Here is a 19,696-nt window from a genome sequence, read left to right on the forward strand (position 1 = left end):
GTTCGTGACAGTACCCCCCCCCTTTGACTGTCCTGCTCTCTCCTACCTGTTCTTGCTGCTTTCAATACTTGTTGGGGAGAGATGGCTGTGAACATTGCAGACAGAAACGATCTCCACACAAGCTGCAAAGTTGCTGGCTCCGGGGCAGGGTCCAGCCACCTCAAGCATACAGTATCCCAGGAGGGAGGGGTGGTTTACAGGCACTAGAACCCCTCCCCCCCACTTGGTTTGCCTCTCTCCAGAACGTACCTTTGTGGGAGTAGATGCTGCCTCTCAGCGGTTACACATCTTCTTCTGCCTGCTGGTCTTGTGCTCCATTGCTGCTAAGCCGGATCCTGGAGTGTTGGGGTACTGTTTGGAAAAGAGATAGTTATTATTCACCTTCTGAAAAGATGAACACTGAGTTAAGAATCTAGGCCTCCCTCCCAACATCCAGACAAACATTAAATCAGTAGCCTTTTCTGTTTAACAAACAGGCCTACTACCACCCACCCTTCTCTCCACCCCCCGCCCCCTTTTCTCTCCAGCTCCCTGTTCTCACCAGTCCCCCCTTGTCTCCAGCACCCTCTTGTTTCCAGCCCTGTCTAGTCTCTAAACCCCTTCTCGCCAGCCTCCTCTTGTCAGCCCCCTCTTGTCTCAAGCCCCCTTTTCATCAACCTTCTCTTGTCATCAGCTTGCCCTTCTCATCAGCCCCTCTTCTCATCAGCCGCCCCTTCTCATCAGCCCCCTCTTATCATCAGCCCCCTCTAGTTTCCAGCCCCCACTAGTCTCCAGCCCCCACTAGTCTCCAGCCCCCTGTTGTCTCCAGCCCCCTGTCGTCTCCAGCCCCCTGTCGTCTCCAGCCCCCTGTCGTCTCCAGCCCCCTGTTGTCTCCAGCCCCCTGTTGTCTTCAGTCCCCTCTTGTCTCCAGCCCCCCCTTCTCACCAGCCTCCTCTTGTCTCCAGTCTCCTCTTGTCTCCAGCCCCATCTTGTCTCCAGCCCCTTCTTCTCACCTGCCCCCCTTCTCACCAGCCTCCTCTTGTCTCCAGTCTTCTCTTGTCTCCAACCCCCTCTTGTCTCTAGCCCCCTCTTCTCACCAGCCCCCCTTCTCACCAGCCCCCTCTTGTCTCCAGACCCCTCGTCTCAAGCCCCTATCTCATCAGCCACCTCTTCTCATCAGCCACCTCTTCTCATCAGCCCCCTCTTGTCTCCAGCCCCCTCATGTTTCCAGCCCCCCATTCTCACCAGCCTCCTCTTGTCTCCAGCCTCCTCTTGTCTCCAGCCTCCCCATCTTATCAACCCCCTCTTCTCATCACCCCCCTTCTCTTCAGCCCCCTCTTGTTTCCAGCCCCCTCTTTTCTCCAGCCCCCTCTAGTCTGTCTTCAGCCCCCTCTTATCTCCAACCCTCCCCCTTCTCACCAGCCTCCTCTTGTTTCCAGCCCCCTTGTCTTCAGCCCAATCTTGTCTCCAGTCCCCCTTGTAATTTACTTACCTGAGAGCTCCGGGGTACTGTTTTTTCTTCTTTTTGTATCTTCATTCTGTAACTTCTTCCTGCTTCTTCTTGTTGTTCATCTTGTCTTCTCTGTTCTGGCAGCGTCCTGATGTAATTTTTTTACATCAGGATGCTGAAGTGAGCCAATGCACTGGCTCTCTGTCAATAGTCAGTGTACTGGTAACGGGTGGGCGGGCATTGCACCCCCCCCCCCTTCTGATCAGGCGGTCCTAAATGTAATGTGGTCAAGAGGCTCAGGGGGCACATGCACCCCTGCCCCCCCGGCCTAGCCTGCCCCTGAGTCCAGATCTAGTCCAGAGGAACAGTGGGATTTCAGGCCCAGCTCTGATCGGCAGGGAGAGTTGTTTGCATTGTCTGTTACTTGTCCTGTTTTCTTGCCATTGTTCCTGCTGCTGCTTTTGCTAACAACCCAGCCATTTTTCCATTTGAAGTTGTTCAAAAAGTAACATTAATGGCACATAAATGCTTTAGCCACAATGGGTAAAGTATATCTGAAGAATGGACTTCTTTTGGTGAAAACATGTGGAAAACCTTGTCACTGTTTGCAAAGAAAACTACAATTCACTTTTTAAAATAAACAAATAACAACAAAGTGCTTTATCACAACAAGAACTGTGCTGAACTGTCACCCTCTTTGTTTACCCTTGCAGTAATACCAACAATCATAGAGGATGAGTGGTAGATATGTTACATTCAAAAGTAAAGCAATCACAACCTCTAGTAATGTCAACATTTCACAGGGACACAGGCTGTCAAACAATGGATACACAAGAGGTAACTGGGCAACCCACTAATACAACACACAGACATAGCATAGATCTTGCTTTTATAATGAGACCCATGTTGTGAAATTTACTATAAGAAATATCTGGCTGCCACATCCTAGCCTGCTCTCTGCCATATATTACCCACACCTACAATAACATTGTATTACAAGATGACTATCTATCTATCTATCTATCTATCTATCTATCTATCTATCTATCTATCTATCTATCTATCTATCTAATATATCTATCTATCTATCTATCTATCAATCGTTGGCAAATATCTTCCATAGCTCTCAAGGTAAAGCTGCCAGATCAAGGTATTTTTTATTAAAAAAAAACTAACTTACTAGACAACAAAGCAACAACACAACAATGTGACAAAGCGACAGAGCAACAAATATTGAAAACTTAATTTTTTCGTTGAAACAATTGTTTGACTGCTGGAAGGAAACCTCACCACAACGACAACGCAACAAAACAACAAATTTTATTTTCTAAATAGCATATTTTGCTCTATTTACCAAATAATTTGCTAGTATATAAAAACTGCTACACATTAAGCCGGGTGACCCTGCTAGCTACATATAAGACATGAATTCTCTGGGAGGATTATGGGGATGGAAGACAAGTTATGTCCAGGGCCGCCGAGAGGGGGGGAGCGGGTACTAATTACCCGAGCCCGGGCATACCAGGGCCTTGCACTGACGATTTTTTCGGCTCGGTCGTTGGTGGGGGGAGCAGGGTAGTTAAAAAAAAAAAAACATACTCACGTGATCGCTGCGCCGCCATCCCTCCTCTCTGCTCAGTTATTTTTAAACCATTCTCATTGATTGTTTGAACTGTTGCTGTACCAGTGATTCTCCTACCGTTATCTTGAGTTATCAAAACCTATGTTTCAAGTTCCACCACTTCTCTGTCTCTCATTTGGGAGGCCGCGACCGGGATAGGGGCAGCAAAGCCCATACCTCCTTGCGGGGGTCACTGGTGAAAACCCCTTACCCGTTAGACTGCGTACTCCTGAATGAGTACCATTCATTGACAGAGAACAGGGATCCACTAAATACTCTGCAGATTCGTGACACCATCTTCTGACCTTGGATCTCCAGGTCAAGGTTAGACAACCAAAGTTAACCATTGGCTGAACATGCACAGACCCCATTGCTACATTAAAGTCATTGCTAGGTACATTGCACAGACTACATTGTGGCCTGTACAAACCTCACTGTCAGGCAATTTACAGAGACTTCTTTGCACTGATCCCATTGGTAGGCACTTTGTACAGTCCCAGTGCACATACACAATCAGGAACTTTTTCAAATACTGTCCTCATTCTAACACAATAGAATCATCCATCCATGGTTCTGTAGGAGTCTCTGGGGGAAATAAGCTACTGAAATGAGTTTGTACTGTGACATACAAGTAAATAGAAAGAAAACATACAGAAAAGAGGATCAAAAGGATTGCAGAAGTGATCACAGCCTTTGAACTGACTGAGATAATGCCAAACAGCTATAAGCAAATGCTGAAGGCATGAGGACATCATGAACCAACGTGCTTACACTGTAAAGCCTTGTACCATGGAAACGCCTCCTCTGGGCTTGTAGTTTCACAACTCCTGGAGAGACACAGGTTGACTAGGCCTGCACTACACAGTAGCACTAGCTACACACTACACACTATTACATACTAGCTATTAGGGTAACAGAAAACCTACAAGTGTCATTTATATTATAACGTAGACTGACCATAGCTGATTTTACCCATGTGAGATACATCAAGATTGGCAAGAGAAGATATCCAAAATAAAGAAACGTTTATATATACTCATGCAGGTGGGTATCTGCGGCTAAATTTAGAAAGTGATAGTGTTAGACAAAGGCTTTATATTTGTCTACATGTTCTATACTTCCATAGTTGTCTTATGAATATGGGATTATAACCCTTATTCATTTCTTGACCCCTACATGGCACGGTAATAAGCCATTGAAACCTACAGGCTGTTACGACTAAGTGAGATTGAAAAGTTATGTATCTACATTAAACACATGCGATAGATTGTCAATAGGAAGCTTATTCAGCCTCTGATACTGGCATCTGAGATGCCACCATCATGTGCCTCACACCTGTCTGTGCACCTCTATGTGACTCATAGGGGGAATTTAATTAGCCACGATGTTCTGAGGAACCTCGTGGGTGTGATATTCTGAGGAACATCATGGGTGTGATGTTCAGAGGAACATCGTGGGTGCGATGTTCTGAGGAACCTCGTGGGTGTGATGTTCTGAGGAACCTCGTGGGTGTGATATTCTGAGGAACATCATGGGTGTGATGTTCTGAGGAACCTCGTGGGTGTGATGTTCTGAGGAACAGTTTAAATATGATGGATATGAGAAGACACCTCAGGGTTCTATGACCTCTATAAAGACCTCAGCCTTGGGCCCTTACATGGTCTTAGTACTTCTAAGTGACTTATAATATCCTATAATCTACAGCACGGACACATTATTCCTTATATTATATTATTAAATAGCATTCATAAAGTGGACACATTTTACTTAGTGTTGTACAACAGGACAGTTGCTGAACAATATGTACAGTACTGACACAACAGGTATAGAGAGAGCTGCATTTCAGAGCTTACAGTCTATAGGTTTGAAAAATGATTCACTTATCAATGCCTACATCATATTTCCCTGAAAGTTTCATAGTAATTTCACGTTAACAGGACCAAAGTTTCAGTAAGGTGCCCTTATTGAATTAGTGTTTTTTGAAACTTGGAGCCAAGAGGTCTGAAGGAAGCCACACAATTATTTGGCAAAAACAAAAGTCACTATTCACTTCACATTTCTTGAGCAATAAATTATATCAAACTATGAGTAATCATTGTGGTTTCTACTCTGGGAAATCATTACAGCACAGGGCTTCTTTTTACAAGTGAAGTCTTGCTACTTGATATTTTTAACAATTTTACCTATTCATACATAATGTACTATTGTGTTTGTGTTGATCAATAACTTCTTTACTGGAATTTTTTTATGCACAACATGACTGTTAAAAACATTAAGGGGTAAATTTATCAAGCTGCGAGTTTGAAAAATAGGAAGTGTTGCCTATAGCAACCAATCAGGTTCTAGTTATTATTTATTTAGTACATTCTACAAAATGACAGTTAGAATCTGACTGGCTAGGCAACATCTCCACTTTTTCAAACCCGCAGCTTGATAAATTTACTCCTAAGACTTTTTTTTCCGGTGCGTTCTTTCTTTTTAAGAATGTTCCAAACAGTTAATTTGGCCACAGCTAATGTTTTTGCTATCTCTCTGATGGGTTTGTTTTGATTTTTCAGCCTAATGATGGCTTGCTTCACTGATAGTGACAGCTCTTTGGATCTCATATAGAGAGTCGACAGCAACCGATTCCAAATGCAAATGTCACACCAAGAATCAACTCCAGACCTTTTACCTGCTTAATTGATGATGAAATAACAAGGGAATAGCCCACACATGTCCATGAAATAGGTTTTGAGTCGATTGTCCCATTACTTTTGGTCCCTTAAAAAGTGGGAGGCACATATAGAAACCGTTGTATTTCCTACACTGTTCACCTGATTTAGATGTAAATTCCCTCAAATTAAAGCTGAAAGTCTGCAGTTAAAGCACATTGTGTTAGTTTCATTTCAAATCCATTGTGGTGTTGTATAGAGCCCAAAATATGAGAATTGTGTCGATGTCCCAATATTTATGGACTTGACTGTATATATTGTAATTCTCATATTGCATTTCGAATTATCTTAAATTATATTTAGAGTATTTTTTAAAAAAAGGGGTATGTTTATGTCTTATTTGTTTGTATTTTACATATGGGGACTTAGGATGTTCTGAGTGGTTATTAGAAGTTCTAATTTACTAAACAGACATGGTTTAATAAGGCAGCCAAGTATGCGTCAATCAAAAAAGCATTCCAAGTAAATGTGCAGGCTTTCCTTTCATTCAGGCCTGTCCACATCTCTGTATTGTGTTCTGTGATGTACAGTGCCACAAAGTCCTTACAGAGCATAGTGTAAAAGGCAAAAGACATTAATATGACTGCACCACAATACACTACTTGTATGTTTATAGCTGTGTAATGACAGAACCAAGCTAAAATAGACAGTTTAATACTAATTGAAATACGTGTGAATACCTCTTTATCAATCACTAGAAGTTCCACATCAGATTTGCACACAAATGACGTTCGCCTCTCATTGGTGACAAGACCAATATCCTGGCAAAAAAAGATAATAGTTATATTTCTCATATTTTCCTTATCTGAAGACATTTTAACTCACCTATTTGAGTGTGTGGGGCTCATTCATCAGACCCATTCATCAAAGTGATCACAGTAGAAGAAGCATTCTTTCAGCATCATCCGGTTAGAAGACATCATGCATTTTCATGTATGTAAAGCCTTTATCCCGTCAGGAACTACTTCTGGGGGTAAAAGTATCAAGCTGAGGGTTTGAAATAGTGGAGATATTGCCTATAGCAACCAATCAGATTCTAGTTATCATTTATTTGGTAGTTTCTACAAAATGACAGCTAGAATCTGATTGGTTGCTATAGGCAACATCTCCACTATTTGAAACCCACAGTTTGATAAATTTACCTGGTGTCAAGCAGTGCCTCAGAGCTCTAGTTTGTTAATAGTGAAACAGGCCTACTCTGGAGGGGGAGGGGGCATTATAAACTCTTTTATCCCATAGGTATAATGCCAGATGGAGTGATCATTGTCCAACTAGATGTAACACAAGTAGAATAAAATGGTTGAGCGCCATCCATTTTAGTACAATTTAAATGGTTTCCTTGGCACTTAGGAGAGAGGCATTAGACCACGGCTGTCCAGATCATTAGAACCAGTTTAGGGTTAGGCTTGACAAAATTTAGAACAGAATGCCCTCTTGCAATGGCCACTTCATGAGGCACAAACGTATAGACAGGTCCATACCACACTTCAACACTATGCTCCTCCTTTGAAAAGCCATAAGACTGGCTACAGTCCAAACCTTGTCTTTAAAATAACTGCCAAGGTTGGCCCAAGAGGAAACTCCATGGCTTCATTGGACTAAAATAATAATGAGTTACAAGTGCCCTCAATTTAGATGCATTATAATACCTGGGGCTAAAAATAAACAAACCTATACTAATTAAGCTGAATGGCATCTATTGCAGGACGAGTGGTCTGCAGCGGTGTCAGAACAGGAGTCACATCGATTGCATATGTGGCTCTGTGGTCCCTAAGCTGTAACCAGGTTTCTAGGCAGAGCTGAAATATGTCTATACAGGAGAATTTTGCAGCACTCCCAATCATTGGTTGATGCATGCAGCTTTAAATTGTACAGTGCGAAAAGCTGGCCAATGAGGTCGCTGTAGAGATGAGCATGTATGTCTGTACTCTCCACGAAGAGAGAGGATTCTTGAGTTTTATCAGATGCATATAGTGTTAGATACACTACTAGGAAATGTATCTGACCATCAACTTCAGCTAGAAAAGCAGGTATATTTTCATAATAGATCCACAGTGGCTATACTATAAAAGTTATTTAGAGAATACATTTAGTAAAAAAAAAAGAAGCTGTAAGGCTTTTTTGAGAAAGCATTAGGGTTTCTTAATTTTTTAGATGTTAAATTCTAGAAAAGTTACTTTAAGACGACTCGCATGCAAAAAGTTACTGGACATTTGTTTTACTAATGAATATTGAATTAAAAATGTGTTGGTGTTAATCTAAACCAGTGGTGCTCAGTGTTGTTTTAACCATGGCCTCAAGTGTCAATGGGCAATTGTTCTGGGACCAAAATAAGTGGTTTGCAGTAAAACATACACAGTATTTGGGGGCTCTGACTTCTGGTCTAGACCGACAGGTGGAGCACTGAATATCTGAACCACACCCATTTTGCCTTATTTTGCCTCATATACTTCAATGAACATGATTTAAAAATTAATTTAACATTATGTGTTTTTTAATATAATAGGACTTACAGGTTAAGTAACACTGTAAGTTACTTGTACACTGTTTTTCTCTCTTCAGGCCCATCTCTGTATATGGACACAAGGACTAACTGGCAGAACAGCAAGCACAATAGGTGATGTAGCTGTTGCTGACATAGTCATAGTGACACCAACCAGCTAGTGTACAATAAAACAAACACATTCTTATTTGTTAAATAGAAATCTAAAAGGTAAATGCATGAATATTTACCCCAACAAAATCTCCTTCTTCCACTTCATATAATGTAATAGAAGACGGACTTTTTTTCTTTGAACTTGAGTCTTCTGTGATTGCTGCTAAACTTCCAGATAAGATTATATAGCATTCACTCGGTATATGACCTTGTTTAATAACTAAGGTTTTTGACTCGTACCTGCAAAATATAACCAATATATAATGCTAGCAGTGTAATAGAAATGGACTATCAGTTTCATACTCGGCACTTCTGCTCTGTAGGAAAAGTAATGCCACTTACTCAGCCCTAATCTGTCCTAAAACAATACCAATACAACTAATTACATAACTACAAGCTGAATTGTTTGAGCTCACTTTATCCCTTTGAGCTGCTTCATTTTCATTGTTGCTTTAAAAATGATTGTGCAGCCAGATTGAGGGGACTTAGAGACAAATGTTTTCTTGTGGGTCCTGGACCCCCTACACTGCTCACAGATCACGAAATCAATGGGCAATTCCTGCAACAACAGCAAAAAAGCATCTACTAACCTAACACCATCTAGGAGTGTACTTGCAGTTTAAGCATTGTTGCTTAAAAAAGTCCCTCAAAAATATTGGGCAGGTGTGGTCACAACAGGATTTTGCCTCTTGCTTGATAAACACTTATCAGACAATATTATGCCTTCAGCAGTTATGTATTTACATATGTATGTATTCTGTGTAAACATCACCTAGTGGACAGCCTGGTATTACCTTAAATTGAACTCTCAGAGCCTCTGTAGTTTAGTTTCCAATGCACCATGGGTAGCTACAGGAGGTTTCCACTTTAGCTATTACATTCTAAGAAGCAAGAGGTGCAGTATATCTCTAGCCCTTAGCGCAGCATCAATGGTAAGATTGCTCCCTAGTTATGCACTTTTGCCATGTTTTTTCATGTTTGCATTACAATACATTTGTTCATGTTGTAAATGTATTTCCACATTTCTGTATTACAGTTTTACCACTTGAATTATAACATTCTTAACTACTTGAATAAACAATATTGAAGTAGGAGTGTTTATGCTGTCTGTCTGATTATATTCAGGCTATAGTGAAGACAGAACAGACCATTTCTATTGGGCATTAATTATCCCTACTTCCAACACTAGTCGAGCCACCTACATTTTAACTATTTCAAGGACAATATTGGCTGATAAATGGTAAATGAAGTTACCTGGCCTGATGTAAACTTGCTTAAATGTAGGGAGAATTGAATTAAGAGCACGTAGAGCATAGAATTAGCATTTTAATCAATCTGGGGTTATCAATTCAAACAGCAGTACTTAGCATCTGATCTATGACGCTTAGCCCTCTTGGCTGAATAGATAGGTTTGTTGCAGCTCTTCCACTAGTTATGGCTTCCTTACATTGACCACCACTTCTCCATTATTCCTTCTAGTTTACGATAATGTATGCTTAGAATTCTAGTTTGCGGTAATTTCCTGTAGACATGTTGTTTTCTGTCTACTATGATTAGAACTAATACATTTGAATTTAAATACAAAATAAATGATTACTAGACGTGATTACAGAAATGGACGGTATTAGCATGACAAGCGCTTTGACGGATTGTTTTAGGTTGGTGGCCATTGTCCTTTCTTCCACTGTTTGATTAATATTTTTGCTTTTCTCAGTGTTTGGAGAAAATACGGCAAAACAAAAAGCTTGTGTAACAAGTGGATCTGTCCTAATAGGACTGGTCTGCTGGATTTCATACACCAAATACTTACTCTTGGTAGATGACATGCTTACAAAGCTCTAACTGTGTCTTGTCTGGGAGACCCTGAAAGGCTCTGTTCTTCTTGAGACAATACTGAATCTATTAAGATAAGAAAATATTTTACATTCATATTGTGAGAAACCTGGGAACTGTATGTATTTTGTTTTTTGGAAAGCTTATTCTATTTCCACTAAGTGTTTCTACGCATAGGGGTATATTTACTAATATCATCGGTTCCGACAAACTGCAGCTTCTTTGTGCTTTGCTGTCATTTTTTTTTAAATGGCAATTTTATTAAAGACAAAACTCAATGGGCTTTGTCTATAATAAAATTGCCATTTTAAAAATGACAGTAAAGGACACAGAACCGCGGTCCATCGGAACTGCCACTTAGTAAATATACCCCATCATCTGTCTTGCTGGACATAATAACTATACTATGCAGGTTTTTTAACACTTTGCCTTCAAATCTAGCATACATTATTTTGCACAGTAGGACTTATTTAATAAAATAGTATAAGCAATATACATGTGTTATAATACAAACCAACCAATCATATGGCAGTTTTCATTCCATATTAGACTTTTAAAATATGACATCTGATTGGTTGCTATGGGTTGTCAAATAAAACTCTGTATATGATTGTCTTTACTTGTGAAGAGGAAGTTTCGGTGGCTAAACACTTTCCCTGCTGCTTGTTTAGGCAGGTTATGTATGTCAGATCTGGAACATGTCAGATTATAAGTACAATTTATTGAGTCAGCTGCAATCATGAATGACATGCATGAGTAATTGATACATAGGAGTAGCATTTATAATCGTAAATCGATATTACCAGAACAAACATAAGGCTTTTATTCTACCTGTCTGAGTATTTCTTCAGTTCTTTGCTTTGGACGAACAGATAACAGGCTCTTTAGTTTTTCAAAATCCTTTCTCTGCAGTAACAATAAAAAACAAACAGTATAGTTGTGTTGACTATAATTATCTCTATAGCCACTGATTATATTGCACATACTTGGTGTTAATGCACGGTGAATATACATGCAGTCAGAGCCGTCTTAACGCATGGGCAAGCTGGGCAGTTGCCCGGGGGCCCCGTAGGAGCATAGGGGCCCCATATACTTTTCAGTATATTATTCCAGGAGATTTATTCAGAACCTTCAAACCCATCTGTGCAGGAGAATGTTCATTTTCAAGATTGAAACTGATAAACAAAAATCAGTTTCACAGCACAATGGGCCAGCAGCATTTGAACTGGTTTTCACTGGTTTTCATGTGTATGGAAAATGACATCCTGAGGACCATTAACTTCAAGCCAATTATAAAGCAATTATCTGCAAAGAATTTTTGCAAATGTTTGTGTTGAACACTTGATTAAAAAAATAATTCATAGTAATTTCGTACTGTGCCATCTGTATGATCTACCAACTGAGTGCCATTTTTATGTTAAATTTCTTGTTTTTCAACTTCAAGACTCATGTTATATTGTCCAAAGGTCCGTGTGTATTAATCTCTGCTGTACAGCATGTTTTTTAATGTTTAAACACTGACATTGTTGGAGGTACTAATAAATATAAGCTTAATTGTAGTGATAATTTACATTTTTATTCATGTGAGTGGTTGTGTAGGTAGGGCCCCAGGGCACTGCTTTGCCCGGGGGCCTATAATGCTGTTAAGACGACCCTGCATGCAGTTACCTGATCCCAAATATATGAACTTAAAACAGGCGCACAAATTTATTCAGTCATATTTTTTGTAAGATTTTTTCCTCCTATTATTTTTCATTGTTTTAACAATTCCATTTACCACAAGCTTCCCTGTATAGTTTACTATGTAGGTAGGCGCCCTCAGTGCAGGGATTTAGGGTTTGGCTACAGTGCCTCCACACATTAAATCAAGCAGTGTTTCCACTGACTTATTTCATGACAATGCTTGAGAACTTAAATCACATTGAACACTTGTAATACAGGAAATAAAACTTGATTATAAGTAGAATATTTGTGAATTTGCTGGAGTTTTGTTTTACTTTTCCTTAATAAAATATTGCGTAATGAAATCAGTTCATTCTTTTTGAATAGCCCTGTATAACCCATGCTACTGTAGACAGCCCAGTCTCATACATGATACCATGACATAGTCTCATAGTTCTTCTACAGCCTCTTGACTAGATAGTCTACTTCACCTGGTTTAATAGTCAGTTGAAACAAGAATCATGGACTATGAAGCCCTGTAGAGTAAGGTGTAGGTAATATATTTCAATAATATCCCTAACCCTATCCTTAACCCTAACCATATAATATTGTCTACATTTGACTAGTCAACCTAATAATACTTTCTGCCATGTGAATTGTTGGCCTAATAATTCTGTCAACATCTGAATTGTTTACCTAATGTTGTTGACTTTCGGAATGCTGAACATATACCCTAACTCCTACTCACCCACCCACCTATCTGTAAAGAAGGACATTCATAGTTTAACAAACTAAACACTTCTGGAAATGCTACTTCTGTGGCTGAAGTACGTGTTTTGTTTGGTACCCCACGAAAGAACATTTTGGTTATTGATTGTTGTACTGGAGCATATATAGGAATTTTAACAATTTACTAATGGACATTTTATAACAGTGGTCGTCTTCTACTACGTTGACAATGTCTTCACCCTGATCATTATCCTCATCACTGATGTCAAGATCATCATCACACAATATAAGTTCATCCTCACTGGAATCTAGTGTTACAGATTCTGTTTCTAGTTGGTGGCAACAACGGTATTCCTCATACAATTTTTAGTTCATTTTAATAACACCAGTTTTTCTACATTTTTGGGAAGTAGTCTATACCGACAGTCACTCACAATATTCCCAGCTGTTTTAAACACTCTTTCTGAGTATACACTATGGGGTGGAAAGCTTAAGTACCCCATAGGATGTTTGTACAAGGGGCTCCAAATTGCAATTTTTTTCCTCTCAGAATTCAAAGGGACTGCCTGAGATGCTAATTTCTACGTTATCATTAAAGTTATCCTCCATCATTCTACTAATACAAGGTGTATCAGATTGAGACATGGTACATGTGACAATATATTTCCACATTTCTTTTAAGCCTGAAGAGTTGTCATAATAACCCTTCACATTGGTGTGCTGGGTTGACTCATTATCAGTGTGGCTCTTAAGAGAAGCTGAAGCAGGGGACGTGTTACGTGCGACTTGTGCCAATAGCTTGCTCACAAGGAGCTGTTTGCATCTGTGAACATTTGTGTCAGTTGGAAAGACATTACATATGACTTAAACCTTGCCAAACTGTAGTGATCCCATTTCAAGATACTGCAAACCATTGGGTCATGGTGAAGTGAATAAAGAACTTGATCTACAAGGCCAACATGCTTAGCAGAATTGCTAACTTTCATCTCGTCCTCCAGCTTTTCCAGTAGTTTGATTAGGGGTACATCTGAACTCACTTCATTTGTTACAATGTCAGATGATTTCAGTAGCTTGTATAAAACAGAATGGGATCCTCAGTGTGCTGGAGTGAGATAACATATCCCCCCCCCCCACTCACTATCTCATAACTTGATGTGTAGGCCTTGATGGCTTGCTGCTGTTCCTCTAGTCGCTGAAGCATATAAAGTGTGAAACTCCACCTTGTTACTACCTCTTGCTTCAGTTGGTGACATGGCAGATGATATTTTTTTGCAGCTGCTGCAATGTTCTATATGCAGTTAATGAATGTCAAAAATGCCCAGAAATTATATGGGCCACAGACAGCATCTTCTGCACTGACCTCTCATTTTTTTAAAATTCTGCACCACCAGGTTTATTGTGCGTGCAAAACATGGTACGTGTGGAAATTCACATAGTCGTAATGCACACACAATGTTTGCTTTGTTATCGGCAATAAGGAATCCTGAGGAAAGTCATAGCGGGGTGAGCCATTTTACTGTGACATTCCTGAGTTTTTACAAAAAGATTGACACCAGTATATTTAGACTCTCCTCAGGATTCTGTGAGTGCCCAAGTTGTTCTTCAGCGTCAGTGTTCTTTTCTTGTACTGATGTGGCTGTGTTGGAGGTGACAGGCCTACACTCCAGGGGCGGGCTGGGCTGGGGGGCAGAGGGGCATCTGCCCCCTGGGCCGGTCCCATAGAGGGCTACCTTTGGCTGGGTCATTGGGCCACCTGCATATTTTTTCCTTTAAAATAGGCTGCTGAGTCGAGTCTTGCCCACCGGACTAATATTTGACAGCCCTCCCCTGCTACACTATAAGCGAGAAGGTGGTGCATGGAAAGTTAATGAAGATGCATGACCGTGTTGGGCACTCTCTTTTGCAATGGGCATTCTAGTACAAGTAACAGCAGTGGCAGGACCCATAGTAGGAAAACGTGGCCATAGTCTGAGCCTTGTCTTACCATTGTGGGTGGTGTATGGAATGATATATATTTAAATTTTTTTAGCAAATCACCACATTCTTCAGAAACTTTTTCCGTAATCCTTACATCAAGAGCTGATGTTTTCTTTGAGATAGACAAACAGTGTTTGGATTTTGATCATGCCTTATTACACTTTCTTCCCATATGACCCTTTTGTTGAAACAGTAATACTTCTGCCAGTACTGGTACTGGGATACTCCTGATGCAAACAGCTGCTTATAAGCAACCTGTCGGATCTGTAAACTAATCCATGGTTTACAACAGGTGTAATGCTACTTGAAGTTGGAGCTACTTGTAGCTGCCACCACACCAGGTGAATGCGTAATTAGATAGGGAATATATAATATAATACTGCCACTCAAACAATTGCGTTCAAATTGAAACACTTTGGATTTTAAAAGAAATACATATTTGTTTTTGAGGGGGGTGCTGCTGCTCAGAGTTGAGGAACAGCCTGTTTTTTGGCCACTTAGTAGTAAACATGTCACTTATACTGCCCCTCACAAAATTGCATGTGGATTGAAACACTTGGGATTTTAAAAGCAAGAAATAAATATATATTTTGGGGTGTGCTGCTCACAGTCAAACAGCATCATGTTTCTTGTCCACTAAATAGTTCAGATGTCACTGATACTGACCCTAATACAATTGCTTTTAGATTGAAACACTTGGGATTTTAAAAGCAAGAAATACATATTTTAAGTTTTGGAGTGTGCTGCTCACAGTCATACAGCACCCTGCTTTTTCACCACCTAATAGTTCAGACTTCACTGTTATGGACCCTTGCACTACTGCCTTCAGATTGTAACACTTTGCAGTATATTTACTAAACTGTGGGTTTGAAAAAGTGGAGATGTTGCCTACAACAACCAATCAGATTCTAGCTATCATTTATTTGGTACATTCTACAAAATACAGCTAGAATCTGATTGGTTGCTATAGGCAACATCATCACTTTTCAAACCCGCAGTTTAATAAATATACCCCTTTGATTTTAAAAGCATGAAACAATATTTTTTGTCCATTCCTAATTAGTTTACTAATATACTATTACAATCAGTATGCAGTAAAATCACAGCTCTTTCAATATAAATTGCCTCTTTCACCCTGTCCAACCTTCTACAAGTGATTTCCGGAACACAGAATTACCGCAAACGTCCTCCCCACATGCTCTCACTTCTAATCTGGGGAGGGCTTTCTATAGAAGATATCAATCCAAAACTCAAGATCCTACATTTTACCGGAAATGACGAGTTTGGCAGGAGAATCCTAGTCATGACTCGGTGCTACCAAAATTCAGATTTGTCGGATTACTCCGAATCCAAACCGCTCATCTCTACTCAGGGCCGGATTTACCGCTAGGCAACCTAGGCACATGCCTAGGGCCTAGCGGCTCTCGGGGGGCCCAGCTGGGGGGACAGGAGCAATTTTAAAAAATATATATATATATTTTACATTTCGGCCCCTCCCCCGAGGGGCCACTGCGTGCGTGTATTGTGTGTGTGTGTGTGTGCGAGGCCACTGCGTGCGTGTATTGTGTGTGTGAGGGGCCACTGTGTGTGTGAGGGGCCACTGCGTGCGTGTATTGTGTGTGTGAGGGGCCACTGTGTGTGTGAGGGGCCACTGCGTGCGTGTATTATGTGTGTGTGTGAGGGTCCACTGCGTGCGTGTATTGTGTGTGTGTGAGGGGCCACTGCGTGCGTGTATTGTGTGTGTGTGTGTGTGAGGGGCCACTGCGGGCGTGTATTGTGTGTTTGAGGGGCCACTGTGTGAGTTTATTATGTGTTTGTGAGGGGCCACTGTGTGCGTGTATTATGTGTGTGTGAGGGGCCACTGTGTCCGTGTATTATGTGTGTGTGTGTGTGTGTGTGGCCACTGTGTGCGTGTATTATGTGTGTGTGAGGGGCCACTGTGTGTGTGAAGGGGGGGCCCAAACCGATATCTTGCCTAGGGCCCCATGAGGTGTAAATCCAGCTCTGTCTCTACTACATATTTGCAACAGACTTATAAATACCATATTATTTTTTGAGAAGTTGCTTATGTTGAAAAGAAGATCTTTTCTGCTGTGGATCTGCATCTGAAGGTGGAACAGCGCCCATTCCACAACGCTGTTTCTTCCTATGTATCTACAGAAAGAGAGGAAACAAGTTTACAATGTTTATGACTATGGCATTACTTATGGAGCGTGGAGCTGACATGACATTGGGCCTTTTACATACCGCATTAAAGGGGAAATGAAGTCTAAAAAATAGTATCCTGCTTTTCATTGAATGTCAGAGCACCTTTAAGAGAAATTACATTAGGCCTGGGCCTTTTTATTGAAAATTGAAGGATCACCAGACTGAACACAGAGGGTCTGATTTTGAGTTAGGAGCAAAGCAAAGAAAATGAGTAACTTTGCACCTGGACAAAACCATGTTGCATTAGAGGGGGAGGTAAATTTAAAATGTATGGATGGATTTATAGTTGGGATATGGCATGTCATAGATCATCTTTATTTTCAGTGTAAAAATAAAGCGATCAAGTATTTGTGTGCTACATGAAAATACAGCCAGTATTTTTGTTGCATGCAAAAAAAAAGTCAATTTGTACCCCTTGCATTGTAACATGGTTTGTCCAGGTGCAAAGTTACTCCTTTTTCTTTGCTTTGCTCCTAACTCAAAATCAGGTCCAGAGTCGGTCATTCAATACCTTTTGTAACTGTCTACAATGAATCACAACATACATCGCTCAAAAGTGTTAAGAATGGCATCTAACATGGAGTCTGGAACTATCCCTGTACATTAGGAGCAGTTGGCATCCATGTAAATGAAATTTCAGGCTTGTTCTGACCACTGAAGGGTTTATCGGAGTTAATCTGCCAGATCCAGACAGCGTGCACCAGCAAACTGATATAAAACAGGCAATATGTCTTTAATTATTAAGAAGCTCTAAGTGGCGAATGTCTACTTATGTTCATCTATCACAGGTTTATATCATCGTTTACATCATCTCTTCTGTCTTTCTGGCCTCAGACCATAGGATTCCCAATCTTTCCCTCCCAGGCCTAGCTATAGAATAGTATTACATCAATATCAACATATTATTTTTATCTACAGATGAAATTTTAAACGTAACAGATATAATATATGATGTATATTATAACCTGCATGCTGAAAACTAATCAAAACTCCATAATGAACATCACAATTAGAATAGATAACAATAACACAGAATAGACTCTAAAGAGCAAAAATAAAAAAAAGTTAAATAATAAACTTTTCATATAAAATACTATCAAATTCAATATCCCTGATTTATACAGAGCATTATAAATTGTCAATTATCAGTAGAGAGCAAGTGAAACAAAGTGTGCCTGATATAAACATTTACAGTTTGACAGGTATTTGATACTCAGAATATATATATTACAGGAGCCCCATAACTGTTAAACTTTGAAAAAAAAAATGCAAGGAAATTCAATAGAGCCCAGGCAAAAATAAAATTATCCACAGAGCTTACACTCTAGAGCAGTATTAGGCAGCCTGTGGTTCCCAGATGTGATCCGCAGAGCTTACACTCTAGAGCAGTATTAGGCAGCTTGTGGCTTCCCAGCTGTGATCTGCAGAGCTTACACTCTAGAGCAGTATTAGGCAGCCTGTGGTTCCCAGATGTGATCCGCAGAGCTTACACTCTAGAGCAGTATTAGGCAGCTTGTGGCTTCCCAGCTATGATCTGCAGAGCTTACACTCTAGAGCAGTATTAGACAGCCTGTGGCTTCCCAGCTGTGATCTGCAGAGCTTACACTCTAGAGCAGTATTAGACAGCCTGTGGCTTTCCAGCTGTGGTGAAATTACAAGACTCAGCATGTCTGCCCCTTAGTGGTTCCACCATAGCCGATGAATGGCAGGCTGTCTGAACCTACTCATAAGATTACACCTAATTCACTGCGAGCCACATAATACCCCAACACTTCAGCTAATATTATCCTACTTACTTTGTATTAGCCCTACATTAGATTACACTTCACATTACATTGTGAGTGACATACATTAGCATCTGTTCCATTACCTTTTAACGTTCAGCAGCATCCCACACACATGTTTTATATTGGTGGCCACACGACAAAACCTCCGGTGTTCCCCCTGCATATATAAATGCATCCAGATTACACAAGACCAGTGCTTTGTAAGAATGGTTATTAGAGAATAATCATTACCTGATGATTAGCGAGCAGCATGCTGCTGCCTGTGCACCTCTCTCTGACAACACTGAGTTGCTAACAGAGCTGGCTGTAGGAGGAGACACGTTTACTAACTTGACTGATCCTCAGGTATGTGTGGTCAGGGTGACAATGCCGGGAAGATGAATGATGTTTCCAGTAACAGGTACTTCTGTATTCAATGAAAACTGAACCATTGTTCTCAGGTTTGTAACAGTCCAAAAAAAAAATCATATGAATTATATTGATATTTATCAGTGAGAAATCAGTGATTTCGCAATGGCTTTTGATTTCTTTTTTTAAGAAGCATTTGACAACTTGTGATTTATCAGTCGATTTGGTGATTGGGAAACTGATCTGTAAAACACAAAAAAAATTGCCATTTTTATCATTATTTCTCCATATTGACCATAATAAGATGACCCCTAAGTTTATAAGTAGACATAGACTTTTGTACCTGTCTTTTTCCTCTTATTTTTGGCAGCTACCTGTACAATGTCTTTGATGCTGTACATGGATGCACCTGTATTCCTACAAGTGCCAGCATGCTCTAGCAGTCATGAGTATGCTGGCGCTTGTAGTTCTACAAGCGCGTCAGCATACTCAAACACTTTAGACATGCAGGGCTTGCTGAGACCTGTAGTCCACCTTCAAATAATATTGATTTAACTATTTACAATGTATTACCCCACAGCCACTGCCCCAGTTATATTGTCAAGCAGAGTTGTTAATGTTAGTTGTGCTGGGAAATAACACAGTGTTCTGCTTTCTGCATTGGGTACATTTGAAATCATTCAGCAGATGTGTGTTGTATCCTTGGGCATCAGAAAATAAACAACATTCCAT

General features: G+C 40.3%; 1 long non-coding RNA gene across 1 annotated transcript; it reads right to left on the minus strand.

Annotated features, from left to right (window-relative positions):
• Window positions 1-11,086: 11,086 nt before the first annotated feature.
• On the minus strand, window positions 11,087-18,878 carry LOC142104602 (uncharacterized). The gene is made up of 3 exons (XR_012679609.1): window positions 18,700-18,878; window positions 16,664-16,775; window positions 11,087-11,159 (listed from the first exon to the last, which is right to left on the minus strand). It is a non-coding gene; the product is annotated as an uncharacterized LOC142104602 (long non-coding RNA).
• Between the last annotated feature and the right edge of the window lie 818 nt (window positions 18,879-19,696).

Source organism: Mixophyes fleayi, chromosome 1 (genome assembly GCF_038048845.1).
Source record: "Mixophyes fleayi isolate aMixFle1 chromosome 1, aMixFle1.hap1, whole genome shotgun sequence".
Classification (NCBI taxonomy): Eukaryota; Metazoa; Chordata; class Amphibia; order Anura; family Limnodynastidae; genus Mixophyes; species Mixophyes fleayi.